Source organism: Phlebotomus papatasi, chromosome 1 (assembly GCF_024763615.1).
Source record: "Phlebotomus papatasi isolate M1 chromosome 1, Ppap_2.1, whole genome shotgun sequence".
Lineage (NCBI taxonomy): Eukaryota > Metazoa > Arthropoda > Insecta > Diptera > Psychodidae > Phlebotomus > Phlebotomus papatasi.
The window spans coordinates 93,832,305-93,846,669 of record NC_077222.1 but is presented as its reverse complement, the minus strand read 5'-3'; the positions used below and the strand labels follow the sequence as shown (position 1 = coordinate 93,846,669).

The 14,365-nt window shown below is 34.3% G+C and overlaps 1 protein-coding gene across 1 annotated transcript in view; it reads right to left on the bottom strand.

The window, feature by feature from the left end:
* The window catches only part of LOC129809774 (OTU domain-containing protein 7B-like), a 142,609-nt gene that overhangs the window by 123,794 nt on the left and 4,450 nt on the right, over nt 1-14,365 (bottom strand). The gene's annotated exons all lie outside the window — the stretch shown is intronic.

The window sequence follows — 14,365 nt, the reverse complement described above, 5'->3', positions numbered from 1 at the left end:
TCTCCCAGGGTATGGGGGTCCCAAAGGGGCCGAATACATCACGCACGAATCGCAAGAGTGGTGGCCAGAAGACTTTCCTGTGGTCTGATTGGGCAGCCAGCACGCTCTCATGTATGACAATCGCACTTTCCATTTCAACTGTTGTATGTCTTACCAGCAAAGGTCCAAAAAGCACCATACCGTGGGTAATTGAGCAATAAGGCATGGGCACCCGAAGGGGAAAGAGATGTTAATGGAAGTGGACAGCCACAAATGGCATTAGCATGTCTTGTGTCAAGTCGCCGTTATTGGGGAAAAATAGTCACTAGGAGATTGACACAGAGACAATATCCCATACCTCGCACAAGCCACGCATTTTCCTCACCAGTTCAGTAGCCCACTGTATTCAAGAAGCCCCATCAGCTTTAACAAGCAAATAGGAGAGAGATCGCACCGCTCTTCGATTGCATCACATGTTGGCGCCACTTGGTTGTGTCCTTGTGGTGAATACCCTCCACATGATTATCCCAGTTAGTCTGTGCAATAAACTGCGGCGGAGGCCTTTTTACTCCTCTCCGCTTCTATATATTCCTCCACGGTGACTCTTGCGGATCTTGTGCTATTCTTGGGCCATTTTCAGTGATTCTCAGATGGAATGGATTTATATTTGCAAAGAAGGTAATAGAGTTGAAGGTAAAATAGATGCAAGATCATTGAACTGATGCACTGATCTAGTTCAAATTAACATATTCATATTTTGCATACACAGAAAACAATATTTCGTAAAATAGTTCTTAAATGTTTGTGAATCCCTACTCAAGACTTACATACTCATGAATTGTATAACTCTCAAAAAAGTTCTTAAAAGTTTGTACTTATTTCACAAACATTTGTTTGTACATTTTTGTTTGTCTGGAAAAACTTTACGAACTAATGACCAAATTTTATAAACATTTGCTTGTATATTTACAAAAATGCTCTTTTGCGAAAATGTACAAACTTTTACGAACTTTTTATTGGGCTATTCCGGTTATCCGATTTATACGAGCATTTTGTAAGCCTCCAGTAGGAACTTACAAATATTTACAAACAATTTTACAAAATGCTTTTTCCTGTTTGTAAGGAGAAATGTTCAAATTTCGTATCCCAAATTGCACAGAATGGGGTGCTAATGGGTCATGATACAAGTTCCAAGGATTTCCTTAAACCGTATTAATTGATCCAGTAAGAGTTTGCGAATTTTGTTTCGATAGCAAATGTATTTTTGTACAAAGAATTGTTAGTTAGTCTGAGTGGAAGGGTCCAAATAGACTCAGGCTGATCCTCGAGAATATTTAGCCTGTAAATTTTGCCAGTAATGGATTAGGTAAAGGAAATTCATGTGAAAGACCGATAGTTAATGGTCGTAATCCCTAAGTGTATGGCAGTTTAAAATCAAATTGAGCCAGAAGAATTTCGGTTCGACAGAATACAGTAGGAAATAGACAGAGACACTGAACCTTTCATGATTTTCAAAATTTTATTCTCTACGACGTTTCGAGGATTGATGTTCTCTTCATCAGGTCTAAAATTCAATTGAACAATTTTTAGAAAAAAAAACCCTTCTATCAAGAAAGGTTGAAAGGTGAAAATCAAGAAAGGTTCAGTGTCTCCGTCTATTTCCTGCTTCAAACTGAGCCTATTTGGGCCCAAAGATAAAGAGTGTGCATATTTAAAGAAGACAGCGATCATGCCTTCTGGCAGTATAATTCTCGGTGCAGATAATCAGTTGATCTTGAGCTACGAATACGTTAACACACCCTTATCAAGAATCTTGTCGTAGACTCCTGTATCACCACTAGTAGGCACCTAATGCCCGTTTTTCAAGTACTCGGTTATTTTAATCCCACAAATGCTTGTTCTTTACTGCTCCAATAACTCTAATCTGCTTCTAGAACGTATTGAAATGATTGTTAAACGGTCTTCGGACTAGAGGTTTAACTTAGTTCCCAAAGATTTCAAAATCCTAAATAGCAACAAATTTCATTTGGTTTTCAGATTCTGATAGATCATTTCTACCGCTCAGAATAGAAACGAATAACTCGCAGTAGACAAATTTTACAGGACAGCGATTTGAAATTTAAAATCTCTATAACTTTGAAAATAATTATCTTGCGAGTATAATATTCACAGGGAAAGTAGAGGGTATAAAGAAGTATCCAAAAAGCGAAATAAAAAGAATTTTGTAAAAAATCGAGTTGTTCGACTCATATTCTGAGTGGTCGATTTGGCCTTAATAAACTAATATAAAATTATTTTCTTTTCCAAAAACTCTTGACTGATAAGAAATGAGAACAGTTAGGTTGGCTTAAGCAGTCTTCAGACTTGAAGTTTAGTTCAGTTTCCGAAGGTCTCAACATCTTAGATAGCTAGCAATTTTATTGGTTTTTCAGAATTTAATGGATCATTTTCCCTTAATAATTCAATCCTATGTTAATTTGATTCAAAAAATCTTTATTCGTGAAAAAATACAGCAGTTAAAACATACGGCTAAGCCTTAGGTCTGAAGCACGTATTAGCTTCAGATCTCAGTCAGTTTAAGATCCCATCTGACCAAGCTTAGCTTAATATTTGAGATGGTTTTGTTCTTATTTTAAGAGTGTTTCGAATTTAAGCATTTGTAGATTAGACTTGGGTAGCATAAGACTCTAACACGATTTTCACGTTGGAGGCTTTGTCACGTCTACGAAGATAACCGATTTCTATACTACAAGCAGAAATACTGAATTTTATCAGTCTAAGAATTAATTGCTTCTAATTAATCATTTTTAGTTAACATTTTTTCAGAATACTCGCCTATTTTGAAATTTTAACTTTTTGAGGACGAGTGGTATACCGGTGTTCCAAAAACGAAGACAATTTTTCTAATTATTTAGATGACTAAAAAAGTTTCTTTAGGGCAGAATCACATTGACAATAAAATGCTCGCCGTAGCCTCACCGTATTTCGTTAATTTACGCATTTTTACTGCAATTCTTTTGCAAATTCACGATTACCGTATTACCTTATCTCATACTCGGTGGTACTAGGTGAAAATAATATAAGAAAATTTAAGAAATAAAACGAAAATTCGATATACGGTTAGCAAAAAAAAACTGTAAGAGAAAATAATCGTACAGTTTTTTTTTGCTCAACATTTATCGCATTTTCGTTTTATTTCTAAAATTTTATTATATTATTTTCACCTAGTGCCACCGAGTATGAGATAAGGTAATACGGTATTTGAGAATTTGCAAAAGAATTGCAATGAAAATGCGTAAATTAACGAAATACGGTGAGCATTTTACTGTTAATGTGATTCTGCTCTTAATCAGAAAAATGGTTTTGTATTAAAGATGCCGGTGTCCTACGCATCCTTAAAGGGTTAAACTCATAGATATAATACTACGGATGGGACAAGTTGAGCATTTTCCTAAGGAGCCAGTGAAGCGACCTCAAAAACTGAAATGAAATCAAGTGTTCTGAAGCAATGAATTTTTCATTGTTTTTCTTTTTCTTGTCGTGTTGGTGTGTGGTTTAATATCAGTGAATAATTCTCCTAGAACCATAGAACAAGAGTTAGAATTCTTGTTCTATAGTCTAGAATGAAGTGCTGTGTGAAAAATTGTGAAAATAGCTCGTGTGTTGGGATATATGAGAGTGTTCCCATGTGAGTACCTCAAGAAGATTCTTTTTAATTGTCCACCCTCCAAAGGCCGCCATAAAAAAAAAGTTCTTCCACAATAAGAAGAGGATATAATCCTCTATTAAATGGTAGGCTCTCAGGACCGGAATTCTATTTTTTAACGAGTTAACGGTGAAAAAAACCGTGAAGTGATCCAGTAACGTAGTCACGAAAATTTTCAATTTTTGGTGATACCTGAGCAACATAACTTTTGTGTGATTCAACAGTGTGCTTCACAAGATTCTTTCTAGTTATGTATTATTGGTATTAGAATCTTAATTCCAGTAATAATATTGGCTTTATTAATTTGAATAATATTGTTTATTTGATTTTAAATATTAATTTTTTTTAAATGATTGCGGAAAGTTTTTTGATTTTTCAGCTACCCAAAAATTTAAAGAAAAAAAAAATTGTGAATTACCATTCTCAAATTGGCTTTTTCGAAAGGCATAGGTAAAAGCCGTATCTGCAACATGCACTTCGATATAAAAGATTTAATTTTTGCAAAATCCAGAAAAGGCAGAAAAAGATACTACCTACAGAAAAGGCACAATCCCATTGGTAGATGCATTTTTTAATTGTTTCTTTTGTCTGCAAACAAAAAAATAACACTATAGTCTTTGAATGTGCATTCAGTAGATTATTTATAGATTTTAATTTATTTCTTTAGCAAAGTTTTCTGATTTCTGATAACTAATTCTGAAATTTCTTCAGAACATTTCAGTTCAGATGATTTTTTTTAGTTAACAATAAGAATGACAATAAGAATAGTAAACAATAATAAAACCAAAAATAATACTCCGTTCCGAATGAAGTCGTTTGGGAAAAAAATGGAATTAAGAGAAAGTTTATTGGCAAATGTTTTATGTACCACAATTATTTCTTGTAAAGACTTCTTGTTAATGTTCAGAACTAAAATTGAGGTCTAGTCTTTGATAAGTTGAGGAACGCATGTCTTAAAAAATTCTTATTTTTCGCGTTTTATTGTCAATCGAAATTAGAGGGTAAATGGTGACAGATAGAGACTTGGGACCTTCGAGGGACCCCTGTAAATTGACCCTGGGACCATTAATACGCTCTTCATTTCCCCCACTACTCTCCCCCTTCTTTTGGGGATTGCTCGAAAGCACAACGTGTGATTTTTTTTTAATTTTGGATATGTTAGATATTACCCGGGCGGAAATTTGACCATGTACGAAAATACAGTTGAATCATTCCTAATAACGAATTTGCAGGATCAAGCTTTAGAGAGCGTATTTATGAACATGTTTGAGCTTGTTGGAAAGGTCTTAGAATTTCTGACAAGACTGAACTGGTTCGGTTAGGAACCGGTTTATAAACCATAACTAATTTATATTAGAAAATCAATTGTATTACTCCTGAGTTATTTTGGGCGATCTTGTGTGATTTAAATCGGTTGTGAGATTTCAAATATGGATCAAATAAAAAAAAAAACCGTTGTGAAATCCTGAAATTTATAGGCATGAAAATGTTCTTTATAACTTGGATATTTGAATTACTTTATTAATTACAGATAAATGAAGCAAAACTATTTTAGGGTGAAGAACTTCATTTACACATTTTAAACAGATTTTTTTTTCAATTTTAAGAAAAAAATTATGTGTAGTGCAAACTTTTACGGGGCAAAAAGTTTTTTTAAGCAAAAACTTGAAATGTTTAAAAATCTTCAAAACAGTTTAAAGCAAAGACTACAACGAGACAAAAAGTTCTTTTTTTAAGCAAACAACTCAATTATACTTTTGAATTAAGCTTTTTTATCTTACATATAACAAAAGAAATCTGTTTGAAATGAAATTCTATTCCCTAAAAAATCGCATAAATTAGTTTTTCAAAGATCCAATTTATGAAGGAAAGTGTCATGCTCATAAATTTAAGCATTTCAAAATTTATTTTTCATTGAGCCATACTTACAATTTAAATCACCCATAAGATCGCGCAAAATATTTTAGGATTAATACAATTGATTTTCTCATAAAAATTAGTTATCGGTATATAACCCGGTTCATAACCGGTTCCAACCGATTCAGTCTTCTCAGAAAGTTCAAGACCTTTCCAAAGAGTCTAAACATGACCCCATTCGGTTGATAAATGCGCTCTTTAGACTCTTTTTAACTTTTGACCTTGAAAAATCGATATTCTTTCCGTACAGAAGTAGATCTTGAAAAATTCGAAAATCTATTTGAAGATCCAAAAAAGAGACTTTCTTACTTCTTGATAATTCCGCAAGGTGGATGATGTACATCCTGTTCGAATTTCGAAGTGCTCAAGTGTCAAAATGTGACGGTCTTCACATTGTTGTGAGGAAAAAAACAGAACAACGACGTTTATTCTTCTTGCCCCAGTATTTAATCACTCCATAATCACTGAGTAACTCTTTTGCCAGCTTTTTAGTGCAATATTACATAAATTTTCCCCACCTTGTTCGAAAATTTAGTCTGAAAATTCGAAATTGAATTTGAATTCTTCGAACTTCAACGACTTTTTGTGCAAATAGAGTTCCATTTACCTTTCATCCAAGACACTATTGGAGAATCAAAATCTACTTGTGATCGGGCTCATTAGGAATAATTCAACGGTGTATGGTAGAATGTCCGCCTGGGTAATCTCTAAAAGTAATCCAAAATTGAAAAAACAATCGCACGACATGTTTTCGAGCAATCCCAAAAAAAATACATTGGTGGTGGGGGAAAATAAGGAACATATTACTGGTCCCAGGGTCAAGTTATGGGAGGGTCCGCCGAAGGTCCCAAGTTCCTATCTTTAATGATTTAGCACCCAGATATTCAAACATATAAAAAAGAATGTTCTTTTTATTGCTCATTCTGCAAAATTTGAGCAATAAAAATATAATATCGGTAATAACAGTTGAGTTCTATTTGCGCTTTCCAAAAATTTAGAACAAATTTTAGCCTGTAATGCTAATCACAGTCCATTTTTAGTAATGAACTATCTACAGGAGATCATAAAAAAAGCGAAAAAGGATATCTTCAACACATCGACTCCTCAACTTACCATCGTGGGAACATATTATCCCTGAACATGGAGGACAGTTCATACATAAGATATTTACCAGTAACAAAAACATTATCTGAAACTATTCGGAATGGAGAGGGAATAATAAATAATATTATTGTTTTTATCCTTTGCTGCAATATTTCATATTAATAATTTTATTAAATAAATAAATAATAAATTATGAATTAACGCGTTATATCTAGGAGAACGCTTAAAAGAAGCGTGTGTTTTGTGATTTTAGTGATTTTTCTAATAAATCTGCTTATACAGATCTGTAGCTGCTTAGACAGATTCTCTAGTGAAGTACATAGAATAATTCAGAAATACTGTTTTTTGCGGTTTTGGCAGAACCTTTAAAAAAAACTCATAGTTTTTCATCTAAAAAATGACTTAATTATTTATAATAAATGTAATTGTTTATCAATCTTAAAAAATCAATGTACTAGGCTATATATCTAGGTAGGTACCCCAACAATTTCTAGTTAATTGGATGAAAATGACTACTACTATAGTTCTACTGTTTGTCGCGGAAAACGTAAAAAATTCTACCCTCAATGCGAACATTGCCGCGCCGCCATTTTGTATTCAAAATTGAAATAAAAAATATTTTTGTGTTCCTCAAGCTATATGTAATAACCCCTAAAAATTTCAAGTAAATCAATTTATTAGAAAAGTCGCACAAAAACACATAAAAACCGTCAATTTTGGCTTTTAAAACCTTTTAAAGAAATTTAATTTGCAAAAATTTGAATATATTTTAGGTCAATCAAATATCAATTTTTTTCGGCAGAGTCAGACGCTGAAGAAGAAATTGATGGACCAGTTTTTGGAGAGGAATGAGAAATTGTGTATTTCAACAACGCTCAGGAACCTCGACGAAACTGTTAAGAGTGTTCTACATTATATAGAGGAAAAATATCAAATTATGGATTTTATTAAAAACGTCGATAATTTTAGAAACTTCACAAGAGTTGTTATCATAAATTAAATCATAAGTTAATCATAAGTTAAATTTATCATAAATTTGCATTTTGAAATTATGTGAAAAAACTTAACATCAATTACTATTTGCAATAAAATCTATTAAAACGAAAATTCACTATTTTTTTATAACTAAATAAATATTATCTAACTAAATTATGCCGAGTTGGTGTACATTATTTCATCATCAAAATTTCACCACCAACCTTTAGGCTTAGGATTATCAATTGTTTTTTATCGACATTTTAAATTTTATAGTCACCTGATTATGATTCGGACGAAAAAACTAGAAAGAATTAGTATTAAATTATTTGAGAATTTCACTTATCGGGAAATTTAGAATTTAGAAATTAATATCAATTAATACTGTAATTAATTCCGATTATCGTAAAAAACAACCCATGGATTCGAAAAAAAAGTTTGCTAAGAAAACGTAAGACATGAAAAATCGTCTATTTTGTATTTCAAGTTAAATACAATATTAGCCCCAAGGCGATTTTAGGAGATCGAGCATCTCCCAAATAACCAGTGGCGTGCTCACTCAGTTTACACTGAGTGAGGGAAAAATCATTTTATATGAAAACTGGCACAAAATTTTTGTTCGGGCGTCCTCTCCCTATTTACTCTGAGGTTAAACTGGGTTAAACGTTAAACCACACAGTAAACTACACGTCCACAGGATCACAAGATCATAAAAAAACATTATACAGAGCATCCTATGGATATGTGGCATAAACAACCTGAGAAATTGTTTTCACCGTTTTCACTCTGGAGTAGGTTGGTAAGTAATGCTAAGACGGCGGTGGCCACAGAAGAATATTTGGAATCTAATGAATGTAGCGCAATCTACAACAGCACTGATGATGATAAATCTGTCTATCTATCTATCATTAGGGCTCTCTGTTGTCCTAGTCTTAACACTAAACCTACCGACCGGTTTTGGTCGTTTTTCCTAGCTCAATCAGTCAAATGACAAACCGCGGTAGGTAGGATACTCACCAATTTTTGTTTCAGAAAAGAGGAGAAAATCAAAATTTAAACTTAATATTAAGTTTAATTTATGTGTTAATTTATTTAATTATGGATCAATTTGATCCATTTGATAGATCAAGGAAATTCCTTAATTAGATTAAGATGCCATGCATCTAATCTACAATCTACAAAATGATATCAGGACATTTGCCAACTCTGTAACTGAATAAAGACCTCGGTCAAATATAAAAGTCTAATCGTGATCATCTCGTTTGGAGTGTATAATAAACCATATACAATGATCATCCATTTTCATTTGGCACGGGCCATTCTTCTTATTCATTCTCTGGGATCCCAGCAATTGTCCAAGGAGAGTTTGGACGAGCGTTCCGCAAAGAGAGTTGTAATGAGTTTTGTGCTCAAAAGCAACCTGCAACAATTGCATTTTCTTAGAATATATATAGGAGGAGTGAAGGCTAAGAAGGAGACAATCATTTGGTGATCGCAAATATTAAAAGCATTATGCTCGTTTTCTGTCTCACTTTAATGATGTTGCGTGAGTGGGATGTGGCTGATGCATTTATTCCACTTTGCATTGTGATATAGAACTCTTCTATGGGCTTTATTGTGGTGGGATCATCTCAGGCTAATAGTCTCCAAGTGTCACTATAATGATCATTAATCAATATTGCGAGGGAAGATCGCGGTAGAATTATTTATCATTGCTAAATGCATCATGATTGAGATCTTCCATTTTGGACAATTCGTCAGCAAATTTCTTCGTAACGCTTCGCACGTGCATCATTGTCTAATTGTTCACCATGGAAATATCAATTGGTGGATCCCAGATGAATGGGCCACGATGCCATGAAGGTCTCTGCAATTCACATTATTGCCGAATTTATTGATTAACTATTCAACAGAATAAAAATTTCTTTTTGTGGAGGTCTTGTCCTCTTCACCCGAAATTATTTGTATGCGTATAATCTGCCTTTTTTTTGCGCTCAATTGTAAGGAGAGAACACTGATTGTGGAGTTGGCACAATAAAAGAAAATGCACTGGATTTACATACAATGTGGCTTTGTATCTCGATGACAAGATCAAGCATTGCGCATTCGATAACTACTCGTTTTTAAAACACGGCCAATTTTATTATTTACTTTTTAATTTCGACATCGTGCCACGAATCAATGAAAAATCAGCAATTTTTTTGTGACCATCCAGAGAAAAAGTAGATCAAAACCTCCTTGGAAAGAATGTTGAATTTGTTGTGGCGAAAAAAAAAATGTTTGCGTTGAAGCAGGTATCTCTTAATTTAAGAGATCATTATATAACAAATTCTTGACGAGAGCCACAAGTTTGTTGAGATTTGAAGAGGAGGACTTTGCTGTGGGTTGAAAGTAGAGTCGGATGTTATGCCATTTGAATAAACAATGGCAATGGATTTTATTTGTACAATTCTTCCTCTGTCCCAAACAAGTAAATACCACGTGAGATTGATTAGTTATTTGTACAGAAACGTTGAAAATTAACCTGTGCATCCGTTTTTGGTACTGGCGCGTGTCCAATTGCAGTTAAAATAAAATCTAAACTCTTTTTTATCTCTGACACAAAGCATCTTTTATGCTACCTATAGCAAAAAAAAGAACTAAGAGACATTTTAGGACAAGAAATAGTGGAATATTTTTTTCTGGAGGAAACTTCATCACAGAAATGAATATATTAAGTCACATTTGGAGCAAGACTCGAAAATCCCATTTGACTGGTGCCTCTGATATACTAAATTTTAATTGAATTCATGGAATTAGATCGGATTATGAGACACTTTACAATGGTATTACTGGCTTTTGTGCAGCAAACGAGTGGAAGAAAAAAATACCAAAGGGAGAGTGAATGGTGTCTAAAGGTAAATTAAAATCTGTAGGAGACAATATTCACCTACAAGGTTTCACTCGGAAATTTAATAAATTCACTCACAATATTGCCTCGTGCTAAGAAGCTCAGGAGAGGAGAAACCTGGGATCGGCTCAGCATTCTCGTGTACTTTTAAACATTACAATGATTGAAGGTAATAGGAAGGAGAAGGAAGCTGATGGTGGAAAAAAATGAGTTTCTGGAGGCACAAAGATTAATTAATTTCCATGTGGCCACTTTAGTGCCACATTGATGCTGGCCTACGCTCGAGAGACACCTTTTTCGCGACGGAGGCCAAATTACCATGTGCAGAGCTCCAGCATTGCCAGTCTGCAACATGATTTACCCACTAAAGTCTCATAAACATGTGAAAAGTTCCCCGTGGTACAATACTTTTGTGACATATTTCTTCATTGAAGAAACACACATGTCCACAAGCACGGTATTGTACCAGAAAATTATGTTAAAGTCAACAATAGCCGGAGCTTATGGGATCCCTAGGTTGACATGCGAGGGAACCATCTGAGAAAGCGTGTGCAAGTCTCGTGTGCATACCTCTGCTTTTTTTTCCCTGATCAACATATTGTTACAGTTTGTATTGCTCCTTGGAACAATATCGCAAAGAAGGGTCTTGTTGAGGAGGTTGAGGTATGACAAACAGTATTGGATGGAATTATGGGCTGTACAACGGTGAGTGTACATGACACGAAATGTAGAGGAAAATCAGCGGAAAAGACTATTATTGCACTGGTTTCTGGTTAAGAGGGTAGGTCATACTCAGGATCATAAGCCATGTTTTTAATTTACATGAAACACCCTAGTTTTAATCAAGAGTCATTAATTTTATTGAAAACAGGAATTAATGCCTTTGGCACACCTTTTGGATGGGTAGGGGAAAGTACTCTTCCTTCGAACGTTCATACCTTCGAATAATGTAAATTTTCTATTAGTTTTCCTAAGTGACTTACGCATATCTCTTAAATATTAGTTGGCTTATCATCATTTTTTGATATTTCCGTGAAAATTTTGTGTAAAACTCTTATGAAAAACAAAAGAAATTCACATTATTCGAAGGCATGAACGTTCGAAGGGAGAGCACTTTCCCCTATATTTTCATAAAAACAAAATTAATTTCATTTATTCTGAAAGTGTTACTGCATAGGAGAAATGTAATTTATTTAAAAATTGTAAAAAAATATCGTTGTGAAGTCCCAAAGTGTGTATCCAAAAAAGACATCACTCACGTTCCTAAGTAAAACGAAGTCCCAGAAGAAGCCAGATATTTTCGACCACTGAAGAAGGTGCGTAGAGCACCGAAAGCTCTGGAAAAAAGGAATTTTTATTCTGGGCAAAATCTTCTCCCGACGATTACCGGACTATTTCTTTAAATTAAACTCAACGTCGGCATTTCTTATTTCTAGAAAAAAAACAGCGTTTTCAGCATATTTTTGCTGAGTCGGTTAGCAAAAATACATCGACGGGTCATCAGTTTTCGAGCTAAAAGTGCTAACCATATGGAAATGGCACTGTATCGTGAGTGTTCTCTTAAGATTAGCAGAATTTAGCTGAAAATACACTAGTTTTTAGCTGAATTTGGTGCTCGCTGGGAAGGAAAACTGAGACACTACCGCACATGGGGTAGTACCGAACACTGCGATTTTTAATAAGATATTAGACTTCAGAGGATTAAACCTTAACGAATTCTTAGATACTATTGCGGTGATTGCTCACTGACAAAAATGTCGTATGGTCTAAGTAAATAATCAGTGTTCGGTGCTACCCCATATGTGATGATGTCGCAGTTCCCCAGTATATACAGGGTGGCTGAAAAAAAAATGCAACAAACTAAAACGCTGTATTATCCTCAATCTTTGTTCTTTTTAAAAATAAAGATAAAGTGGTAGTAAATACATCAAAATTTTAGAATATTATCAGTTTTGTTCAATACAATCTTATTTTAACATAACCATGATCTTAAGTCTGTCAGAAAATGCATTGTAGTTTGCATGAATGCCCCTTCCGAATCCGAATACCCTGCCATTTACTACGAAGGGCTGTCTTCAGCTCATCGACATTTCGCTATTTTCAATCCTATCCTTGACCAATCCAATTGCCTCTTTTGGAGAAGCCAAGTGATTTTGCATCCAGGATCCGTTGAGGCCAAGCCGAATTGAAATTGAAAAAAAGAAACGTTGTTTTTTAGCCAATCTTGTTTCGCTTGCCGAGTCTTGTTCGAACTTCTAAAATCATTTACCGAAATTGTTATATGATTACGGCAACAGTGGTCCCTTCGGGACGATTTCCAAATACACATTGGCATTCATATTGACGGTGCGGCCCAAAAACCCCAGTGGAAATCGATAATTTGCCATCATGGAAGTCTAGGCCTTCAAACACTGTAATCTTTGACATCCGGTGGTCATTCGAACGTATAAATTATCGTGAGATTTTCCCTTCAGGTAGACACAATCATTTTCTTTTCTGATCAATTGGCCAATTGGAAATTATTTCTCATCAAAAAAAGACGATATGAGAAAGTAGTCTCCCTTCGAACGTTCATGCCTTCGAATAATGTGATTTTTTTTGTTTTTCGTAAGAGATTTATACTAAATTATCACGGAATTATCAACAATTGATGATAAACCAACTAATATTTAATGGAAATGTGTAAGTTTCTTAGGAAAACTAAAAGAAAATTCACGTTATTCGAAGGCATGAACGTTCGAAGGGAGAGTACTTTCCCCTATTCTTTGCACCTTAAATGTGCAATCCAAGTTACTTCTTCGCTTTATCGAGTAGGGGAAAGTGGTCTGCCTTTGAATGCGGCAGCCTTTGAATATTGTAATTTTTTCACTTTTCTTTAAAGCATAAATTCTTTTCTATTAATTATTAGATAGCTATTCATAATCCTCACAAGTCATCAAAAAATGCAGACCGTAGCTCTTATTTTCTAGGTGCTAGGGCAAAAAAACGAAACTGAGCTCTAAACTGTAATTTTGATGTTTCACAATTCATGTGTTTTTTCATAATCAAAATAATTTTTCGAACAAATCTTCTATTGTGAGTCATAGATGGTTATTCTTGGATGGTATTTCTCCAAATATATTTTGATTCAGATGAGACAAATTTTGTGGGTGATAATAGTTTTCAAATATTGCTCTGCGGCAGCCTTTGAATCTTAATGTTGTGTGCCTTTGAATCCTCTCTTTCCATACATTGAAACATCTGACAGCTTCCTGTCCAGGAGCAGAATAGAACTTCCTACTTTGATCTGACGAATGTCATACAATTACTTATAACATGCTATCTTGCTCCGGCCGGGATGTTTCAAACTGATAATTGTCAACTTCAATGGTGTTTTATTACAATTTTTCAAGTGAAAAATAGTGCTTCAGAAAAATGTAAAAAATGTTGTTGTATAATGACTTTTGACTACAGTGATTGTTTTATTGAGTGCATTAGGGTTCATGCTAATCAATTATGGTCCGTTTAATGTTACAGCCCTAATATTGTCAGTGAAAAATTAAGATTCAAAGGCTGCCCAACCACATTCAAAGGCAGACCATGCAGGCTGCCTTTGAATATATCGACATCACATTTTCAAGTTCCTTACCAGGAAAAACTGAGGACTTGCGAGTCCTGAATAGGGTAAGCATAGAAGCTTAATGAACAAGAGAATTTTTTGGTGTAGTGCAAAGTAAAACTCATGTTGTAGTTTACTCTGAAAAAAATCTCAAATTTTGAACATCATTTTTCGTTCAAAGGCAGACCACTTTCCC